The following is a 20450-nucleotide window of genomic DNA, read 5'->3' as shown; positions in this document are numbered from 1 at the left end:
TATCATCTAAGAATTTGGAGCTCAGGAAAGTCTGTCTCTTTTGAAACTTAACTATTTTGGGATTTTGAATACAATACTGAATTCTACAATACTGAATTAAAACGAATGCTACGTTTTAATCTAAATCCTTGGAAGAAAAACTAAAATTCTGAGATATAATAATTAAGCCCTGTAGATCAAAATGAAGGGTGAAAATATCTAGATATAAGTTCTGAAGGCCATATTAAGGAAGACTTGGTGAAAATGGTAAATGTTTAAACCACAAATCTATGTTTGTTCAGCTTCCGGATTTCTTCTTACTAAATAGTTTTAAAGCTACTTAACAGCATTTAATTGACATTTTACTCACTATTTTACTTGCTTTAAGTCTTTCATACTCAAGCTCTCCCAATTACGACATGTACACAAAAAATTACCTTCGCCTATTTCCAAATGGCTAAATGTAGTCTGATGTAATTTCTATTAGAATTCGGTAATATTGATACTGCAGGTGGTGCAGCAGTATTTGTCAAGTGTCAATTATGACTCTTCAGTGGGTTGTCAAATCAATTTTGTTGGTTGTGACCAGCATTAAAAAAAAAAAAAAAAAACAAGAAAGAAAAAATGAGAGACAGAGAGAGGGAATTGCATGGAATATAAGGAAAAGAGTGGATGGTAAGTATTGATTGTTATCTGATACTCTGCTTTTGGTATGTGTGTACTTTGATTGTGAAATAAATTGTGTTTCTTACCTGAGTTGTAGTCAAACTGAGAAACACTATTCTAGACCACAGTGGATGAGGGCAAGAACTCCTCACCCACTGCGTGAATCCTTCTGTGCTTTGGTTTTCTTCTCTGAAAATATGTGTGAAACAACTGTCACAACAGGGTTGTTGTAAGAGTTAACTAAAAGATAATGTTGGTGCACGGTATCTGACATGGTAAGAACCAAATATTGTTGTTATTTTAGTAGGAGTTATCATATTTGAAATCATATTTGAATCATTTGAAAGAATAAATCAAAGTACTTACACTTCTCCCTCACATCAAGATCCCTTGCAAACTTCTACCTACTGAGCATATAGCCCCAGGAAAGAAGCTGGGCTTTCCCAAGGTTAGAACAAAGAAGCCATTGATCAGTTGTAGATCTCATAAACTGACTCTTCTGAAACAACAGTCATGAAATTTGGGTTGTAAGAAAGAAAAGAATTTTTGCAATTGCCTCCTGTCTTCTTTAACATACTGAGAGGCTGGCTGGACAAACAATAGTAGAGTGTCTTAAATGAGAGGAGGGTAGGCTAGGTTAGGAAGAAGGTAGGGAATGCCTGGCTTCTCCGTTACCATTGGATTCTGGGTAGAAGAAGGCAGGAAGGCAGGGATAAAAGGATGGCTTCAATTTTTCTTCTCTTCACAAATTCCTGGAGGTGAGGGTTGAGTGGGAGATTGGAAGTATAGAGATATTCTACAGAGGTTGAGGGGAATGACAAGTCGAAAGTGGCTGCTGCCCTCCAAGAGACTATTGGAAGCTATTACCTTATAGGTTTCCGCTTAAACATGGGGGCTGTTAGACCAAATTCAATTCAATGGCCTAACATGGCTTTGTACACAAAGGTCTAAGTTTAAGGCTCTTAGAGTCTCCCTCAGCTCCTGTATGGTGTGAAGCTTTCCAGATGTTCCTGAGCATCCTGTGGAATGAACTAGAAGGATCTGGATCAAAGTAGTCGAAGGACCTGCCTGGCAACTTTGCTGAAGGTGGTTGCCTAAGAAGAATGAAGCCTTCCACCACAGACCAAGGTGCAAGTGGAAGTCACAGTCCTGTGTCAGGGAATGCATATTGTCAGCAAAAGTGGAGATGGGGACCAATCTCCAAGAGGAAATGGTGGCCCCTAGTGTTGTCAGAGTCGAGTGACCAAAATATGAATGATTATCGCTAAAGGCAGTTTTTAGCAATGGTGCATCAGAGTACCCAGGGTGTGACTAGTCCCTCCTGAGATATTACCAGCTCGGGGACTAGGCCAAACCAGGAGAACTTTGAAGATACCTCATGCACTCCAGAACTCCACCTCCCCTAAGATTACACATACCGCAGTCATTCTACAGATATCCAGGTAGAGAGGGCAAAACTCTGACAAGTGTTTCCCTGACTCATCTAAGCAGAAACTGGGTTACATAAAGAGATGGGTTGAATTACCAAGTTAGACTGAATTGGCAATTTAATTAAAACAACTTTTCTAAACTACCTGGTGGGTGTGGGATTGTGAAGAGAACCCAATCGTTTACAAAGAAATAAAGAATGCTCATTTCTTTGCACATCTGAGCATAGTCTGTATACCTTTCTGATTTTTCTGATATATCATCACTATTGTGTTCTGTCATTATCTATGGGAATTGAATTTTTCTACGTCTTTATTTGCTCCGCTCTTTGTGTCATAGAGTATTTTGAGTAATAACTCCTTTGACATGAATTAACATCTGATGTGGATGTCTCTACTCCAAACTGCCACTACAGAAACAACCACAAATGAATATTAAATTAGGAAAAAAGGAGGAGGCCAGTCTCTGGGTTTCCATAGAAAATGCTGCCCAGCCCTAGTATAATCCACAGTGCTGGACAGGAAAATAATGGTGAGAGTTTTTAAGTTTACAAAGGACTTTTCTGCTTTGGTAGTCAATTGATACTCAACTATAATTCTTGTATCTTAACCTTTAGAATTTAGTGTCTTCCCCACATCTGTAGGGGAAGGATGGTGGTGGAGATGGAGGGGATACAGTAAAAAGGACTTTCTATGTTCAGGGCACTGATCTGTCCAGAGCTACTTACTCCTCCTCTCCCATAACTGTCAGCATCAATGGCTGGCCGGGAGCGTTGACAGGCAGGGAGAGTAAAGGGCTCACTGACTTCCAAGGCCAACAGACCCTCATTCAGGTCAGAGCCAGGCCCCTATGTGTCCTCGCGGCCTCCGCTTTTCATAGCACAGGAGGCAAGGTGACATAGCGGAAAGAACTGGGGTTTATCGGTAATATGCAGGTAGGACTTCTGACTCTATTTAGATGGAATGGGCTGTAGTGATTCGAATCACCATCTCCTAGCTGCATGAACTTAGACAAATTAGGAAATCTTCCTAACTTTAGTCTCCTGTAAAATGGGGATAAGAACTGAAGCTTCTCATGAGGCTGTTGGAATTGAATTGTGACAATTTATGTAAAGCGCACCTCACACTACCTGGAACTGAGAATGCGTTCATCAGCCAGTCTTATCTGCTTATCCTCTGGGGCAGCTGTAGGCATGAACCTCACTACCTAAGTGAAATTCTGTAGAATACTTACGTTTTTTGAACAAAGTTTCTCTCATTTGTAAAGTGGGACTAACTTGCATTATGTGAGAGCATTCAGAGATTATGATAAGAAACACATGTCTTGCTAATGTCTTTCCCCTTCCTCCCTTGACCTGTGGCTTCTGGTCAGTGGGGGTAAGAAGTCCAGAAGACCCCAGCAGAGATGCAACAAGGATGTCTTTGAGCCTGTGTCTTTGTTGCATATCCAGACTCTTTTGGAGAACTAGTAGGTCTGGGACGTGAGTAGGTGGCCTCAGAGAAAACAGATGAGAAACGGGGAAAGAGCATCACACGAAGGGAAACAGAGAGTTGGTGCAGAATTAGAAATGAGAATCACGCTGACCTCCAGGCCATTTGATACATCACTGTCAAGATACCTTTCTAGAAATTCAGATGTTTTTAAAAATTCTCCAAATAGTGGGTCTCTATCGCTTCCCATAGAGAGTCTGATTGCCTCGAAGACCACCTATGATAAGGTTTCAGCCTGCTCTTCAGGATTATTGCCAGCTGTCCCCCTTCATGTGCCCTTCCTAGTAGGGAAGGAGGGCAGGAAATTAATGAGGAAGTTATTATTGAAATAGAGTTGGAAGGGCTTCACAACTTGGAAAAATTCATTTCAGGTGGAGGAAGGGGCGAGCTGAAATTAGAGAAAGAAAAGTCATGAATGACAGTAAGCTGTTTCTTACCAGATATTAAATTAACTCTGGCTGCAATGAGTTCAAAAAATGCAACTTTCCCCTGATTTATATTCCCTAGAGTCTAAGATATAACTGAATGTAACATACATCGTAAATCCTATAACAGAAAAAAAGAAAACATATCATTTATAGAACACATCTTGATTTTTAAAAAATACAGAAAATTCTCTTTTTTTTCTTCATTCAACAAATATTTACTGAAAACCTAGTATATGTTAGTCCCTATTCTAGGAACTAAAAGTAAAATAAAAGTAAAAATTCCTGTCTAATGGAAGGAGTCAGAAAATAAATATAATAAATTACGTAATTATGTACCTGATAAATACAATAGGTAAAAAAGCTGGATAAGGGGAATTAGGATTACCAAGTGGGTAAGGGTGGACATTGGTGTTTTAAATAGGTGAGTGAGGGGCACCTGGGTGGCACAGTCGGTTAAGTGGACAACTCTTGGTTTTGGCTTAGGTCATGATCTCACGGTTCGTGAGTTCAAGCCCCCATCAGGCTCTGTGCTCACTGCGCGGAGCCTGCTTCAGATCTTCTGTCTCCCTCTTTCTAGCCTTCTTCTGCTCACATACTTTCTCTCTTAAAAATAAATAAATGTCAAAATTTAAAAAATAAAATGAAAGAAATAGATGAGAATAGTCCCAGTGAGAGGGTACCATTTGAGCACATGACTGGAAGGAAGTGAGAGAACAAACCCAGTGGTCGTCAAGGAAAGACCCTTCCAAGCAGAGAGAATAACCAGTGCAAATACATGCCAATTATGGTACCATATAGCCCAGGGTTCTGTAGTCACGTGAACTGGGGACAGATAGTCCTGCCTACCATATCTCCTTTCTTAGAGGCCAAAATAAGCATTAGCACATTATTTACGCATTGTGAAACAAAACAAAATGTTAACTTTATTTAACCCAGCATATCTCAAACTTGTTAGGTAACCTAAACTGTTGTGACAGACATCTAGGAAGATCTCCAAGGACACCAGTTTTTGAGTTAGAAAAGTATGATTTCTCTAACCAGTGTTATTTTCTGAGAAGTATCTACTATAAAATGTGAATAATCCATTGCTGATCTGAACACCCTTCATATTTTTTTGAGCTTTGGAGTATTGCTGTATGGTTATTAACTAGGCATTCAATAGCAATAATGGCATGATTCTATTTATTGAATTGATAATCAAAATAATAGGCCACTATATTCTTGGATTTTATACCTCTTCCAGGAGTAGAAATGTTATATAAGTGTTATTGACCCTACTGTTCTGAAAATGTCTTGCAAATTAGGACCTAAATGTTTAAATTATATCCTTGCCCTTGCACAGGTTTGAAAAGTTGGTTCTAGAGGAGAACACCCTTTTATTCACTGCTGAAGCAATACATGCTGGCTATAACCATGCCTCGCCTCACAGCAAAAGAATGTTCAGAAGTGTGCCCAGCTAATTGAAACTACAGGGGGGCATTTAAGTAGGCAAAGTGTTATTACTCAGTTTCAAATGTTTCCAGGATATCAGAATTACCCTTCCCTACTCCTGCAAAAGGCATTCCGGAAATGGTAATGGTCACAAGTGTTAGACTTGTGGCTTCTTTTTATTTCTCTTATTCCAGTTGCTTCTGACATAGTCAGAGGGCCATCCGTGAGAACTGGAATTATCGTGAGGAAGGCAAAAGTCTGGTAGTTTCTGGACCCAGGCCACTGGCATGAGGCTATTGCCAGAACATCTCTGATGTCAGTAATTTTTGAAAATTTGCCTCAAAGATTAATTTAAGCAGCAAAAGGACCTTTTCCATCTACGACCTTTGAGTCTGAGCCAAGTTACTCTCAGTTTCTTTCAAGATATTGCTCTGAAAGACATTCCTAATACAGCTCACTGATTATTTTAAATGAGACCATTTGGTACATTGGATCATCTTTGCTTATTTGAGTTAAGTCAGTGTTTTATAATTTCTAGAAAGAAAATAGCTTATGTTGGCCATCAGTCTCCTAGTTAGGCAGAAGTATTTGCAAAAGTGGTCCTGTGAAGAAGCCAGAGTTCAGGATCTCTATAGACAGGTGTGAGCGAGAGCTTGGAATATACTGGTAAAGTCTAGATTGTTCTTTTAATCTTCTCACCACCTGCTGCAATCTGGGACCTATCCCATGTCCAAGACCTGGTCTAAATGAGGAAAAATATGATATGTGAAAGGAGCAAAATAACCTATTTGGTCATTCTTCACATTCTGGTTATTGGCACAGGAACATCAGGCTGTAAATACAATAAACAATAGCGATGATTTAACACAAAAACATTACCTTCAGATTTCTACATATTTTCCCTGTTAACCTAAAGAAATAACCACCTATTAGGTGTCAGAGGGTGGTTCTATGAGACTATTAATATAGTTTTTTATATGTTAGTTTTTCCTCCTAATAAATTATCAGTTCCCAGAAGGCAAGAACAACGCATCATATATCTTTACATTTCCATGCTGGACATATGGTGGGACCTCAAAATATAATTATTTGTTGGTTGGTTGATTGTATGTAGTATTAGGTATAATTAAACATTACAATTGCACTTTGTGAAGATTTTTTACTCTCTCATTGCCACCTCTCTGTCCATTTCTGCCTAGATTACTGGTTTCTCTGCTTTCTCTTTTGTTTCTTTTCCACCAAAAGCAAAAATGATGTTAAAATGAAAATTGACTCACATAATTCTGTTGTTTGAATCCCTTCAATGTCTCAACGCTTCCTTGGAAATAAACTGGAATACATCCAAATTTCTTACCAGGGCCTATTAGTATCTGTATGATCTGCTCCCTATTTATTTTTCCATTCTTGGGTCACTTTTCCTCTTCTTCACCCCTCACTAGTCTTGGGCCCTACTGGTCCTTCTTTCTACAGTCTCACTCCCTCCTCCTAAGTCTTATGACCTTAGTACAGGTTGTTCTCTCTGCCTGGAATGCGGTCCTTATCCCCACAATATGCATAGCCAGCTCCTTCTCATCTAAATGTCTCTGTTTAGGGGCACTTGGGTGGTGCAGTCGGTTAAGCATCCGACTTTGGCTCGGGTCATGATCTCATGGTTCATGGGTTCGAGCCCCGTGTCGGGCTCTGTGCTGACAGCTCAGAACCTGGAGTCTGCTTCGGATTCTGTGTCTCCCTCTCTTTCTGCCCCGCCCCCTGCAATAATAAATAAACATTAAAAAATGTCTCTATTTGGTCTTTTGTGATTGCCCTATATAAAGCTGATGACCTCTGTTAGTCTCTTGTTTAGACATTTTAACATTTCTTTCATTGCATTTCCTATAAACTCTAATTATTTTCTACCTACTTATCTGTATAAAGAAGAGGTTGTGCCGATCTTGCTCACTATTGTATCTCCTGTGTGTAACTTGGTGTCTGGCATATGGTAAGTGTTCAGTACATACTTATTTAAAAGAAAAGTGACAAAGACAAAGTGAATTTTTTCGCTAAATTCTGTTACTCCCAGAAATAAACCCATGCATATGTGGTCAATTAATTTACAAGGGAGGCAGAAGATACAATAGGGAATGGGGCGCCTGGGTGGCTCAGTCGGTTAAGCGTCCGACTTCAGCTCAGGTCATGATCTCACGGTCCGTGAGTTCCAGCCCCCCGTTGGGCTCTGGGCTGATGGCTCGGAGCCTGGAGCCTGTTTCCGATTCTGTGTCTCCCTCTCTCTCTGCCCCTCCCCTGTTCATGCTCTGTCTCTCTCTGTTTCAAAAATAAATAAACGTTAAAAAAAATTTTTTTTGAATAAAAAAAAAAGAGAAAATACAATAGGGAAAAGACAGTCTCTTCAATAGATGATGCTGGGAAAACTGGGTAGCAATGGGCCCTATCTTACACCCTAAACAAAATGGACTCAAAATGGATTAAGGTCTTGAACGTAAGTTCTGAAACCATCAAACTCCTAGAAGAAAACATAGGTGATAAGCTTGTCATATAGGTCTTGGTGATGAGTTTTTTAATTTGATACCAAAAGCAAACACAACAAAAGCAAAAATAAACAAGTGGGACTACGTTAAACTAAAAAGCTTCTGCACAGCAAAGGAAACTATCAACACAATGAAAAGCCAACCTATGGAATGGGAGAAAATATTTGCTAACCACATGTCTGATAAGGGTTAATATCTGAAATATGTAAAGAACTCACAAACTCAAAAGCAAAAAAAAAAAACCATACAATCTGATATTAAAATGGGCAGATCTGAACGGACATTTCCCCAGCAAGACATACAGATGGCCAACAGGTACGTGAAAAGATGCTTAGCATCATTAATCCTCAGGGAAATGCAAATCAAAACCACAGTGATGTATCACCTCACAGCTGTTAGAATGGCTATTATCAAAAAGATGTGTTGATGAGGATGTGGAGAAAAGGAAACCCTTGTGCACTGTTGGTGGGATTGTAAATTGTGCAGCCACTGGAGAAAACAGTATGAAGTTTCCTCAAAAAATTAAAAATCAAACTACCATATGATCCAACAATTCTACTTCTGGGTATTTATCCAAAGAAAACGAAAACACGAATTCAGAAAGATACATGCACCCCCATGTTCATTACAGCAGTATTTACAATAGCCAAGATACAGAAACAACCTAAGTTTCCATTGATGGCTGAATGGATAAAGAAGACAAGGTATATAAATACAATGGAAAATTATTCAGCTATAAAAAAGAATGAAATCTTAGTGTTTGTGACAATGTGGATGGACCTCAAGGGTATTATGCAAAGTGAAATAAGTCAGACAGAGAAAGACAAATACTGTATGCTCTCTGTTATATGTGGAATCTAAAAAAAAAATACATGTGGGGGAATGGGCCAAATGGGTGAAACGGAGTGGGAGATACAAGCCTCCAGTTATGGAATGAATAAGCCACCGAGACGAAAATTACAGCATAGGGAATACAGTCCATAATATTGTAATAGCGTTGTATGGTGACAGATGGCAGCTACATTTGTGGTGAGCACAGCATAAGGTGTAAACTTGTCGAATCACTATGTTGTACACATGAAACTAATGTAACATTGTGTGTCAAGGATACTTTAATAAAACAACACCAACAACAAAACAAGCCATTAGATAGGGAGAATGGATTGCTTGTTGCCAGAGGCCGGGGTGAGAGGTGGAATAAATGGGTAAAAGAGGTAAAACGAAAAAAAAAATATCATTTGGACACTTTGGGCAGTGTGTGTTAAGAAGATCCAAGAGTAGGAGCAGGAAATCAAATAGGAGATTAATGCAGCAACATAGAAAAGAGACAGTGGCCATTCCAACCAGGATTGTAATCGAAGAGAGAAGAGATTGAGTTTGGGAACAGGTCTAAAAAAACAAAAACATGCCCTCATTGGAGACAAATGGCAATTGTATGGTACAAACCTGTGATGACATCAAGGTGTATTTAGTAACCCCTTCAGGATATCACTGACCGATCAAAATGTTCTTGGTCAGTGGCCATTAAAAAGCTCAAAACTTCTGTGTTCCTGATATACTTCATAAAACGACTTTTGAAAATACAAATCAATCCCCTGCAATGAATGGACTAGAAAATATTTAGGTAGGAAAATAAAGTTTTAAGACTGAGATGAGTCATAAGATGTCCTCTAAGCATTATAGTATACTCTAGATTTTGGAAATTTGAAATAGCCTATTCAACTCCTATATTTTCATTTTGCAGCTGAAGAAAGAATCATAGACGTTAAATGATCTGCCTGGGATCTCGAAGCTGGTTAGAAGCACAACCGGAATTAGAATGTCTAGTTTGGGGTACATTTCATCATGCCACCTGTCTGATAGAACAATGTCTACTAGATGCTTAGAGTTACCAACAATTCATAGTTTTGGAATCTCAAAAGTAAAAATATTAAGTTTTGGGAAAAGCAGAAGTTGTCTGTATAGCTTTGGGGATTTGCCTTTGAAGGGAAGGATTATTTATGTCTTTTTTTCTTTATCTTTTCCCTTTCACTGTTGGCATACAGATGTAATGGCTAGAGCTACAGCAGCCATGTTGGATCCATGAAATGAAATCCACTTATGTTGAAAATGGCATAGTAAAAAGAGAGCAGCATCTTGGATCCCCAAATAATCAATGATTTAGCCATCCTGGCATGCCTGGGAAAACTTTTACATGAGAGGGAAATAAACATCTGTCCAGTTTAGGGTTCCTTTGTCTAGCAGCCTAAACTCATAACAAGTATATGATTTGGTACCTTTAAGCGGCATGCTGCCCTTAAAAAAAAAAAAAAAAAAAAGGCTTGAATGTGCAGCATTGAGGTGATGGGTGGAAATGATATTAATGGTTAGAAATTCAATGATCCTTCATTAGACCATTGCAAATTTTTGGTAAAATTGTTATCTGTGATATGTTGGAAATTAGACCAGGCACCAACATAGCCTGTAGTTTTAGAATGTCTACATGAGTTGTCCTGTTCCTGGGAGATATTTTGGAAAATTTTTGGAGCTGTTTTTGATGGTCACAATAATTAGAGGAGGGAATTTTGTGGTCAGGGATGGTAAATTCCTTGCAATGTAGAGGAAAGCTAACACAATAAGAACGGATCTACATCCCTCATGACATCCCTCATGATGTTTTTTTTTTTTTTCCCAGAAATGCAAAGACACTGTAAATTGAGGGAGGCTTTTATTATCTTATTCCAAACTTTACTAAGAGTTGCATTCCATTTCAAAAAATCACCCACTGTAATGCTGTCTCAACATAACTCAATATCCTGGCATGAGGCTGCATTTGTAGCTATTGTACAGAGATTCTGTGTACAGGTATGAGCATCTCAGTACTTCATAATGTCTTCTAGGGTGGTTGTGCCTGAACATGTGCTATGAATCATTTCAGAAGTTATGTGTGAAAATTTCAGATTATGCCCTCCAAAGAAAGCATGAATTCCCTCTATCCTTTTCTCTTTTCCTTCTGGCTGGAGGTAAATATGATAGCTGGAGCTGGAGCAGCCATATTGGTCAAGAGACAGAGCCACAGTTGAGGATGACAGAGCAATTAGAGACAGCCTGTGTCCCTGACACTATACAGCTGCCATACATCAACAGTCCTGCCCATCTAAATTGTCAGGTGAGAGAGAACAAAGTTTTATATTATTTGAGCCTCTGTGTTTTGGTCTTTTTCTTTTTCTTTTTTCATTATAGCAGCCTGAGTAGATTTTATCTAATATAGATGTGAAGAACAAAATATAAGCAAAATGGAGCACAAATCACACAACTTCTTGTTAAATAACCAATCCCAGAAATACTTTCAATGACAAATTAAAAAGCCAGCATAAACAGAATGCCAACAACTTGAAAAAAAACATTAAATTAATTAATTTTCTTTTCCCTGTAACCAAGAACACAGAACTGGCACAAAAAGACACTTGAGAATAGAAAAAATAACAGGTTTATTCAATTCATAATTTAAAAGGTATAGACGTATGTGTTTTAGGCATAAGCATGATACTTTTGTTCTTTTTATATACATATATAAATATATGAATAGGCATCAAAAATCTCCAAATATATACGATATCATGCCAAGCTTCCAAATGTATACAGTAGATAAATTTCACAAATTTAAAAATAATAATTTGAAAACAGAATACAAGCAGGTTAAAGATTTGCAGTTTTTAATGTGTTTAACAAGTATTTTAAAAAATAAACTTCTTTTGTATGTAAAGTGCATGGTGATCTTTTTTTGGATCATTATCCTTAATTCATATAGTTTTGGCCTACTGGGAAGTTTCTATTTTCACATAATGACAGTTTCATAATTTTGTTGTGATTTAAGGACCAACTATATTTACGCAGTGCCTTGTTCAGTGACTTGCATTCAGTAAGCACTCACTGAATGTTTGGCTCCACGAATCTTCAATGATAATATTCCTGAATGATGTGCAATTCTATTGGCTCCCATTTTATCACTATATCAATTATAGAGCAGACCAATTAAAATATGCCAACAAAAGAACTCAAAGAATTCTATCTATAAGTCTGATCTCGTCCGTTAGAAAAAAACAAAAAACAAAAAACAAAACAAAAGAACAACAACAACAACAACAAAAAAAAAACCAAAGGAAACAAATAAAGAAATGAAAAAAACTGGAATCTTGGTAATCAAATGAGTTTCCAAGAGAGCAAATTCTGAAGACAGAGATGAGAATAGAAGTCGTGGCTGTTGATTCCCCATTTCAATGCTTCGTTTTAGCTGACCACACTTCCTCCCTCTGTAGAGAAAATCGATGCACAATGAAATTATCTGTACTCATCTCTGGTAAATAAATAGCAGAAATCTTTCTTGTTTCAAGACATCAATGTGAAACAATTGTTCACATGAAGAATTTGGTTTGTTTTCTTCAACAGCTCTTCAACTGTCCATTTTGCCAATTAAAAAAAAAGTACCACTTTTTCATAAAGTGAACACACAGCAGCAACCACATAGATGCAATGCAACATTTAAAAATTAGTTAGAGCAGATTTCATTCAAATATGTTTGACATATATTACTGAGAAACAAAAAAATATTTGCACGTTTATGCAAACTTGTAATTTAGAAAGGAATTTGGAAGGCTTTTAAAATGTAAGGTAGATGAGCAGTAAAGATAGCAATTATCAGGTGGGTGCCTGTATTTAGCAGCTAAACGTATCACCCTTAAATTGCATATCTAAGATCCATGTGCTTACATCTGTGAACAGATCAAATCTGTGAAAGTATGACTCTATTTACAGTGTTTGTATGTGTAGTTAAGGAATTTTACAAATTATGTCTGCAAGTACACTTAGAATGCCTATGATGATGTTTTTACATGTGTAGAGTGTTAGGCTTTTTCTGGGTATTTTATACTCTGCCTCTCCAATTTGTATTTGGATTTCAAACCTACTTTGCAGGAACTGTATCTAATTCAGTGTTCTTTGCACCATGGGCATACTACTTGTACTAAATAACTGTTTATCATCCTCGAGCGCCTTAAAGTAAACACAACACAATTTCATCTGCCAAAACCCTGCTATGCATTTATATGTTGCTTTTAAAAACACATAACCCCAAGTAAATCACTTAAACATGGTTTGCTGTACAATTTTGGTCTGCTGTCTGTTTCTTCGTATTATTATTCTTCCAATGTTACATATATTTTCATGTCATCTCCATCTTTATGTTGAGATCAAGGCATTTTTACTACGAATTCAATTCTTTGAAAAGATAAGAAATTTTTGGTCTCTGATAAACCTTTTGCCATTCAGAGAAAAGGCTGAAAGAAAATATAAAGAAAGGAAAGGAAAGGAAAGGAAAAGAGACCCCCCCCCCACTCACACACTCACACACATGTACAGTAAAGAAGGGTCATCTCATTACAGAGCAACATTCCAAAGATAGAGGCATTTAGCTATGGAATGGTTAATAACAGAGCTTTAATTTGAAAGAGATTGGAAAACCAAAGAGATATTTAAAATATTTTAAAATCACTCTCACATCTTCCTTTGTTGCTTCTTTTCAGTTCTTTCAAAGAAACTTGACAGCTCTAGGAAAACAAAACCCTTCAACAATTCTTGAAGCTTAGAGTCCCAGGCCTTAGAAAAGAACTCTTTCTACGTAGTACACATTTAGAGCTGACTTGAACTGGAGTACTAAACAACAGCTCCGTAGCAGCTATTTCAAATTACTGAGATTCATCCAGAAATGCCAAAAATCTTAGAACCAGCAAGCCCTGATTGTGGGTTGAGAAACAAACAAAGGGGGAAAGAGAGAGAGGGAAACTTCTCAAAAGTATGCTTTTGTCATTGAATTTTTTTTTTCAACATTTATTTATTTTTTGGGACAGAGAGAGACAGAGCATGAACGGGGGAGGGGCAGAGAGAGAGGGAGACACAGAATTGGAAACAGGCTCCAGGCTCTGAGCCATCAGCCCAGAGCCTGACGCGGGGCTCGAACTCACGGAGCGCGAGATCGTGACCTGGCTGAAGTCGGACGCTTAACCGACCGCGCCACCCAGGCGCCCCTGAATTTTTTTAATCACAATTTTCACCCAGTATCTGAAATAATAATCTTTACGATAGCTTACTGTTGATTCTTTAACCTTTGAAAACATTTTAAACAATAGTGGCATTTTTCTATTCTTACCAGACACCGAGTATTCTCAGGCATAAACCATGTAAAGAGTCTCCAAGATGGAACCTGATCGTTAGAATCCTAGACTTATACAAGTAGGGTCTGTGGCGTGTAGCCAGAAACTCACGAGTTCAAGAATCAGAAGACCTTGCTAGGTATCTGCCTCAAACACTAATTCCGTGTAACTTGGGTGAGCTATTTAATCTCTAACCTTACTTCTCTTACCTGAAAAATGGGAATAGTATTTTTTGTCTTGTCTTAGCTCAGAGTTGTCGTGGAGATCAAATGAGATAATATATGTGAAAGTGCTTTGATGCTGCTAAAGCATGCTGTAGATGAAGACTATTATCCTCTAATACAGCTTCAATCAACAGATAAGGTAAATGAAACCCACTGTGCTCAGGTGACACCTACATGTCAATGCATGGCAGGACCAGAATTAGAACTTGGGTTTACCCAAGTTGGGGTCTGTAAAAGGAGATTTTCCTCACATTTTCATGGCGAGGCTTTGCCTGAAAAGCCCATGACCTGAAAGTGCCTCATGTATTCCCCGTCTCTTCTGAGCTCATGTGACCATCTCTGACGCTAGAAAGGAGTCAAGGCCTGCAGAAGGAGCAAAGACATTCTGCCCTCTGATTCTAAAGTGCCTAAAACAATGACTCCTCCTTGGTGTTCCTTAGACGCCTAGGGTGAAGTTAGGTGGGAGGAGGGATTGGACTGGGAGCTATTTCCAGAAGAATGTACGCCAGCCTTGGTAATGGAATATATTATACAGCTCACACACATTTCTATTGCAATGCTTCCAATGTGTGTAGCTGCTATTAAGATTATTCAGATAAAATTCATCTGAAAGCATTATGGAATTCAGAGTGGCTTCTGGTATTTTATATTTTTTAATTAAAGAATTAAAATATATACAACTACTCGAGAAAGGACAGCCCAGAGTTTAAAAAATTGGGAAAGTTTGGCCTAATCCATCTCTTCCTATGCCAGGATAATGTAATTAGTAGGTATTTGTCGGAAAACCAATTCAGGGGAACATATTTAAGGGCAAATGTATGTGAGAGCTCCCTCCAACAACAACAACAACAAAAAGTGTGTGAGTCCACTTTTCTTTAAAAGATGATTATGTAAATAATTCTTTTTTTTATCTTATTTTATTTTTTGTTTATTATATTTTATTTCAAATTTATTCTCCAATCCCTGACCCCGACCCCCCACCAAAATGTCTCTTCCTCTTCTCCCTTATCCTTTTTCTCTTCTATTTTTTAGCTGTTATGTTATTTGTTCATTAGTTTTTTTTTTATTTATATATGAAATTTATTGTCAAATTGGTTTCCATACAACACCCAGTGCTCATCCCAAAAGGTGCCCTCCTCAATACCCATCACCCACCCTCTCCTCCCTCCCACCCCCCATCAACCCTCAGTTTGCTCTCAGTTCTCAACAGTCTCTTATGCTTTGGCTCTCTCCCACTCTAACCTCTTTTTTTTTTTTTTTTCTTCCCCTCCCCCATGGGTTCCTGTTAATTTTCTCAGGATCCACATAAGAGTGAAACCATATGGTATCTGTCTTTCTCTGTATGGCTTATTTCACTTAGCATCACACTCTCCAGTTCCATCCACGTTGCTACAAAAGGCCATATTTCATTTTTTCTCATTGCCACGTAGTATTCCATAGTGTATATAAACCACAATTTCTTTATACATTCATCAGTTGATGGACATTTAGGCTCTTTCCATAATTTGGCTATTGTTGAGAGTGCTGCTGCTGTCAATACTACCCAAAGCTATCTACACATTCAATGCAATCCCAATCAAAATTGCACCAGCATTCTTCTCGAAACTAGAACAAGCAATCCTAAAATTCATATGGAACCACAAAAGGCCCCGAAAAGCCAAAGTAATTTTGAAGAAGAAGACCAAAGCAGGAGGCATCACAATCCCAGACTTTAGCCTCTACTACAAAGCTGTCATCATCAAGACAGCATGGTATTGGCACAAAAACAGACACATAGACCAATGGAATAGAATAGAAACCCCAGAACTAGACCCACAAACGTATGGCCAACTCATCTTTGACAAAGCAGGAAAGAACATCCAATGGAAAAAAGACAGTCTCTTTAACAAATGGTGCTGGGAGAACTGGACAGCAACATGCAGAAGGTTGAAACTAGACCACTTTCTCACACCATTCACAAAAATAAACTCAAAATGGATAAAGGACCTGAATGTGAGACAGGAAACCATCCAAACCCTAGAGGAGAAAGCAGGAAAAGACCTCTCTGACCTCAGCCGTAGCAATCTCTTACTCGACACATCCCCAAAGGCAAGGGAATTAAAAGCAAAAGTGAATTACTGGGACCTTATGAAGATAAAAAGCTTCTGCGCAGCAAAGGAAACAACCAACAAAACTAAAAGGCAACCAACGGAATGGGAAAAGATATTTGCAAATGACATATCGGACAAAGGGCTAGTATCCAAGAGTATGTAAATAATTCTAATCACTCTTTAGTTGGTCATTATTGTGAAACCAATTATACTCTTTTAAAAATTTTTTCATTTTTAGAGAGAGAGTGAGAGAGGGGGAGAGGGGCAGAGGGAGAAGGCAAGAGAGAGAATCTCAAGCACGCTCCACGCTGAGCACGGAGTCAGACGAGGGGCTCGATCCCATGACCCTGGGATCATGACCTGAGCTGAAATCAAGAGTTGGACACTCAAATGACTGAGCCACCCAGGAGCCCCTAAATGATACTCTTTTATTCATTGATTTCACATGGCTTTTTGGGGTTTCCAGATGGTAAGAAGAACCACTAAATTATTATCTGAATTTAGTTTTTGTTCAGGTGAAAAATTCCTCGGAATAACTTGGTGAGATGATAAATATACAGGCCAAATTATTATTCATAACAGTTTAATGCTTAACCTTAGACTTACACTCAGTGGAGGTGGAGATGGCAAAAATTTTAAAAAAGGAAATATGTGTTCTGAATTTGGTACATAGCTCTTGCAAATCAACATATCCAGAAACTCTCCGAGCGGGAAAACTTACAAAGTAAAGGAAAAGTTATAGTAGTCTTGTTTAATAGGCTTCTGAGGATTTGTAACAAACTGTCAATTATGTATAAAATTTTAAATGGGAAATGGGAAAAATGAGGCTAAGAATCATTTCACTGGACTAATTAGTAATAATAATAGAGGTACAATTTATTGAACTCTTATGCACATTTAGGCTTTATAATAACCCTGAAGGGTCACAGTATTAGCACTAGTATTCCCATTTGCAGATGAGGAAATTGGAAAGAGTGGACCAAAGCCATGGAGTTTATAAATGGCATAACTGGAATTCAAACTCAGTTCTAACTCAACTCAAAGTCTAGGGTGTAAACTCCAGGTCTCTGGGATGAGGAAATGGCAGTAGAGAAATTCAAATAGTTTTTTGCATCAGCTGAGCCTAATATGTGGCTGTGGTTCAAAGATGAAGCTTATAAAAATTTAAGAAATTAGATGTAGGGGCTCATGCACGTGAGGGGTTCATTGACCTTCCTGGTAAATCCATCTTGCAGTTGTTACGTTTCAGGAATTCAGCCAACACCTAACACAGGCCTTTCTTTCCAGTTAGGATTCTCCTTCTAACCTTAAATCAAAGATACCACTAAGCATTTGTGCTAGGCCTTAGGGTAGTGATACTCAAATTATTATTATTATTATTATTAATTATTCTTTTGCTTTTTTCTGCTTTAACTTATTAAAGGATATAACAAAGTCCCTTCCGTAACAGTGGTTCATTAAGACATGGATTCCTGGCAGGAAATGTCATTGCTCTGAAGTGAGACTCACACCGACAGGATATGAGAGTGCTTTTTTTCTCAAAACTAGTACTGTGTATTATTTGTTCAACACCCTAATTCTTTTTTTTTTTAATTTTTTTTTTCAACGTTTATTTATTTTGGGGACAGAGAGAGACAGAGCATGAACGGGGGAGGGGCAGAGAGAGGGGAGACACAGAATCGGAAACAGGCTCCAGGCTCTGAGCCATCAGCCCAGAGCCTGACGCGGGGCTCGAACTCCCGGACCGCGAGATCGTGACCTGGCTGAAGTCGGACACTTAACCGACTGCGCCACCCAGGCGCCCCCAACACCCTAATTCTTTATTGCCTGTCCACTATTTACTAGTATGCTGCTAGTTCCTAAATTACAACAGAGAACCACAGAGATAACTCCTACCCTAAAGAAACATTTAATTCTTGGAATTTCTGTTCATTATATCACCTCCTCTCAAATACACAGGTTCAAAACCTTAGTGAGGCCCATGCCTCTTTTCTTTCCTTCTCCACATATCTAGTCTATTGTGTTGGCTTTTTCCCATGAAATGTCTTTTGATTCCATCCTAATTCTCCTCTTCTGCTAGTACAAGTCTTTGTTTCTTCAAACTCTGATGATCAGAACATCTTCTTTAAGTTTCCTTCTCATCGCAACAGATATTTGTTGCATACCAGGTCTGCATCAGGGAAAGTGCTAGGTACTTATGCTTCTACACTCTGTTCCTTTCCTCTCTGATCCATTCCATATATTGAAAATATACTCCCCTTGGATCCCCTCTAGAGGTTTTGTCCCAACATAATGAGACTGAACGCTGTGAGGCTGAGTGTGGTGAAGAAGATTGCAGGGATGTTTTTGAGGTGGTACCATCCAGGGAAAGGAGCAGCTTGAATGGATCTGAAATAAGGTGCTGGACCTCATCCTGGGCCCGCACTGATATGAAAAGCTGAAGCCCAGGAGATGGGAGAGGAAGGCCCCTTCATTCTGAGTTCCTGGGCCTGTCTCTACTGGAAAGATGACTGGTGATCAGTGAGTATTTATTAATTGATTGATTGCAGTGTGTGCTGAATCACAACTCCGTTAGCCCTGCAGCAGTCATGCAGCTCCGATTTACACCTTCTGTCTCCTCTTCATTACTCACCCTCATGCAACAATCAGGCTGATCTTCCCACTTCCATTCCCTTCTGTGTAGGTGCCTATTCAACTTCTCTTGTAAGCCCTGTCTTTCTCCTTCCTGCCCTAAAACAAAATGCATGATACTGCAGGTGTTCCTCAATTGTATCCAGTCTTCTGTCATCCATTAGTGACTTCCATACATGGTGAGACTGCGGGCTTTGGGGTCACAACTGCTGGGATTTTATTCCTGACTATTATCTTCTGGCTTTGTTACACTGGGAAAGTCAACCCACCACTGTAAGACATAGTTAAATATATATATACATATATACATATATATACATATACGTATATATGTATACGTATATGTATATATATATATGCATATATAATTTCCTACACCCAACATGGGGCCTGAACTCATAACCCTGACGTCAAGAGTCGCATGCTCCTCTAACTGAGCCAGTAAGGTGCCTCTTAATATTCCTAATATTCATCTTTATCAGTATCTTGAGGACAGCTATGCCATTGACTTACTTCCTTTATATTCCCCATGGCACCACGTACAGACTGGACAAAGAGTAAGCATCCAATAAATACTTAATTGTATCCAATATGTATTGGGTAGTTCATTTTAAAACATAATGCAGTTATTCTCAGAAGTGTGCCAGCGGGCATCTGAAACACGCTGTCTATCCTTGCTACAGTCCATTATTAGCACCAACTTTATCCTGTCTTCCTGGCCCCTCATCCTCATGCCTCATGTTACAAGTCACTAAACATTCTGGATTCATACTTTAGCATCTCTCCCGAACCTCTTCCTCCCTTGTTGCTTCCCCTGCCCTTCACCTCTACACCAGCTGTTTTGCTGCATAGACCTCCCCCTGTGGATGCTTAGCTCCAACTTCCTTCCTGGATTCCGTCCCCCCATCACTGCCAGGTTAACTCCCTAAAACAGCATTTTTCATCATGTCTTTCCTCCACTGCTCATTTACTTACCCAATAAAGCCCACACTCCTCCGCTTGGTTTTTAACGCTCTTCATAAATCTCTTTTCACCTTTCCTAGCAATGTTTACATTTACCTCCATGTGCTCTCAGTTCTAGTCTGGAAATCTTACTCACTGTCCTCGTAACACTCTCTTCTCGTTTTCTCTCCAGAGTTTGGCTCCTGATATTTTCCGCATTTGTAATATCCTTTCCTATTCTCCTCATCAATACAGATCCTGCCGTCCTTCAAGATGGAGTAAAAATTCTGTTTTATCCATGGATTTTCTTTCTACATCAACCAATAATGAACGGCTGGTCACTGGAATCCTGCAACAGCTGAGTGCTCACTGTATGCCAGGCACTATGCTGAGTGCTTAAATTACCAATAAGAACAAGAGTCTGTTTC

General features: G+C 38.7%; 1 protein-coding gene and 2 long non-coding RNA genes across 29 annotated transcripts in view; 2 read left to right on the top strand and 1 right to left on the bottom strand.

Moving 5' to 3' along the window:
• The window catches only part of LOC121027364 (uncharacterized), a 50954-nt gene extending 39697 nt beyond the window's left edge, over positions 1-11257 (top strand). The window contains exon 5 of the long non-coding RNA XR_005788683.1: positions 10950-11257. This is a non-coding gene — a long non-coding RNA (uncharacterized LOC121027364). The remainder of the gene's footprint in view (positions 1-10949) is intronic.
• ADGRL2 (adhesion G protein-coupled receptor L2) overlaps positions 1-20450 on the bottom strand; it is a 631449-nt gene that overhangs the window by 411411 nt on the left and 199588 nt on the right. The window lies entirely within an intron of this gene.
• Positions 14289-20450, top strand: part of LOC121027367 (uncharacterized) — a 37324-nt gene continuing 31162 nt past the window's right edge. Inside the window, exon 1 of the long non-coding RNA XR_005788686.1 lies at positions 14289-14498. This is a non-coding gene — a long non-coding RNA (uncharacterized LOC121027367). The remainder of the gene's footprint in view (positions 14499-20450) is intronic.

Source organism: Herpailurus yagouaroundi, unplaced genomic scaffold, assembly GCF_014898765.1.
Source record: "Herpailurus yagouaroundi ecotype Mexico unplaced genomic scaffold, PumYag 77, whole genome shotgun sequence".
NCBI classification, from domain to species: domain Eukaryota; kingdom Metazoa; phylum Chordata; class Mammalia; order Carnivora; family Felidae; genus Herpailurus; species Herpailurus yagouaroundi.
Note: the sequence above shows the minus strand (reverse complement) of the source record. Positions and strands in the feature narration are given on the sequence as shown.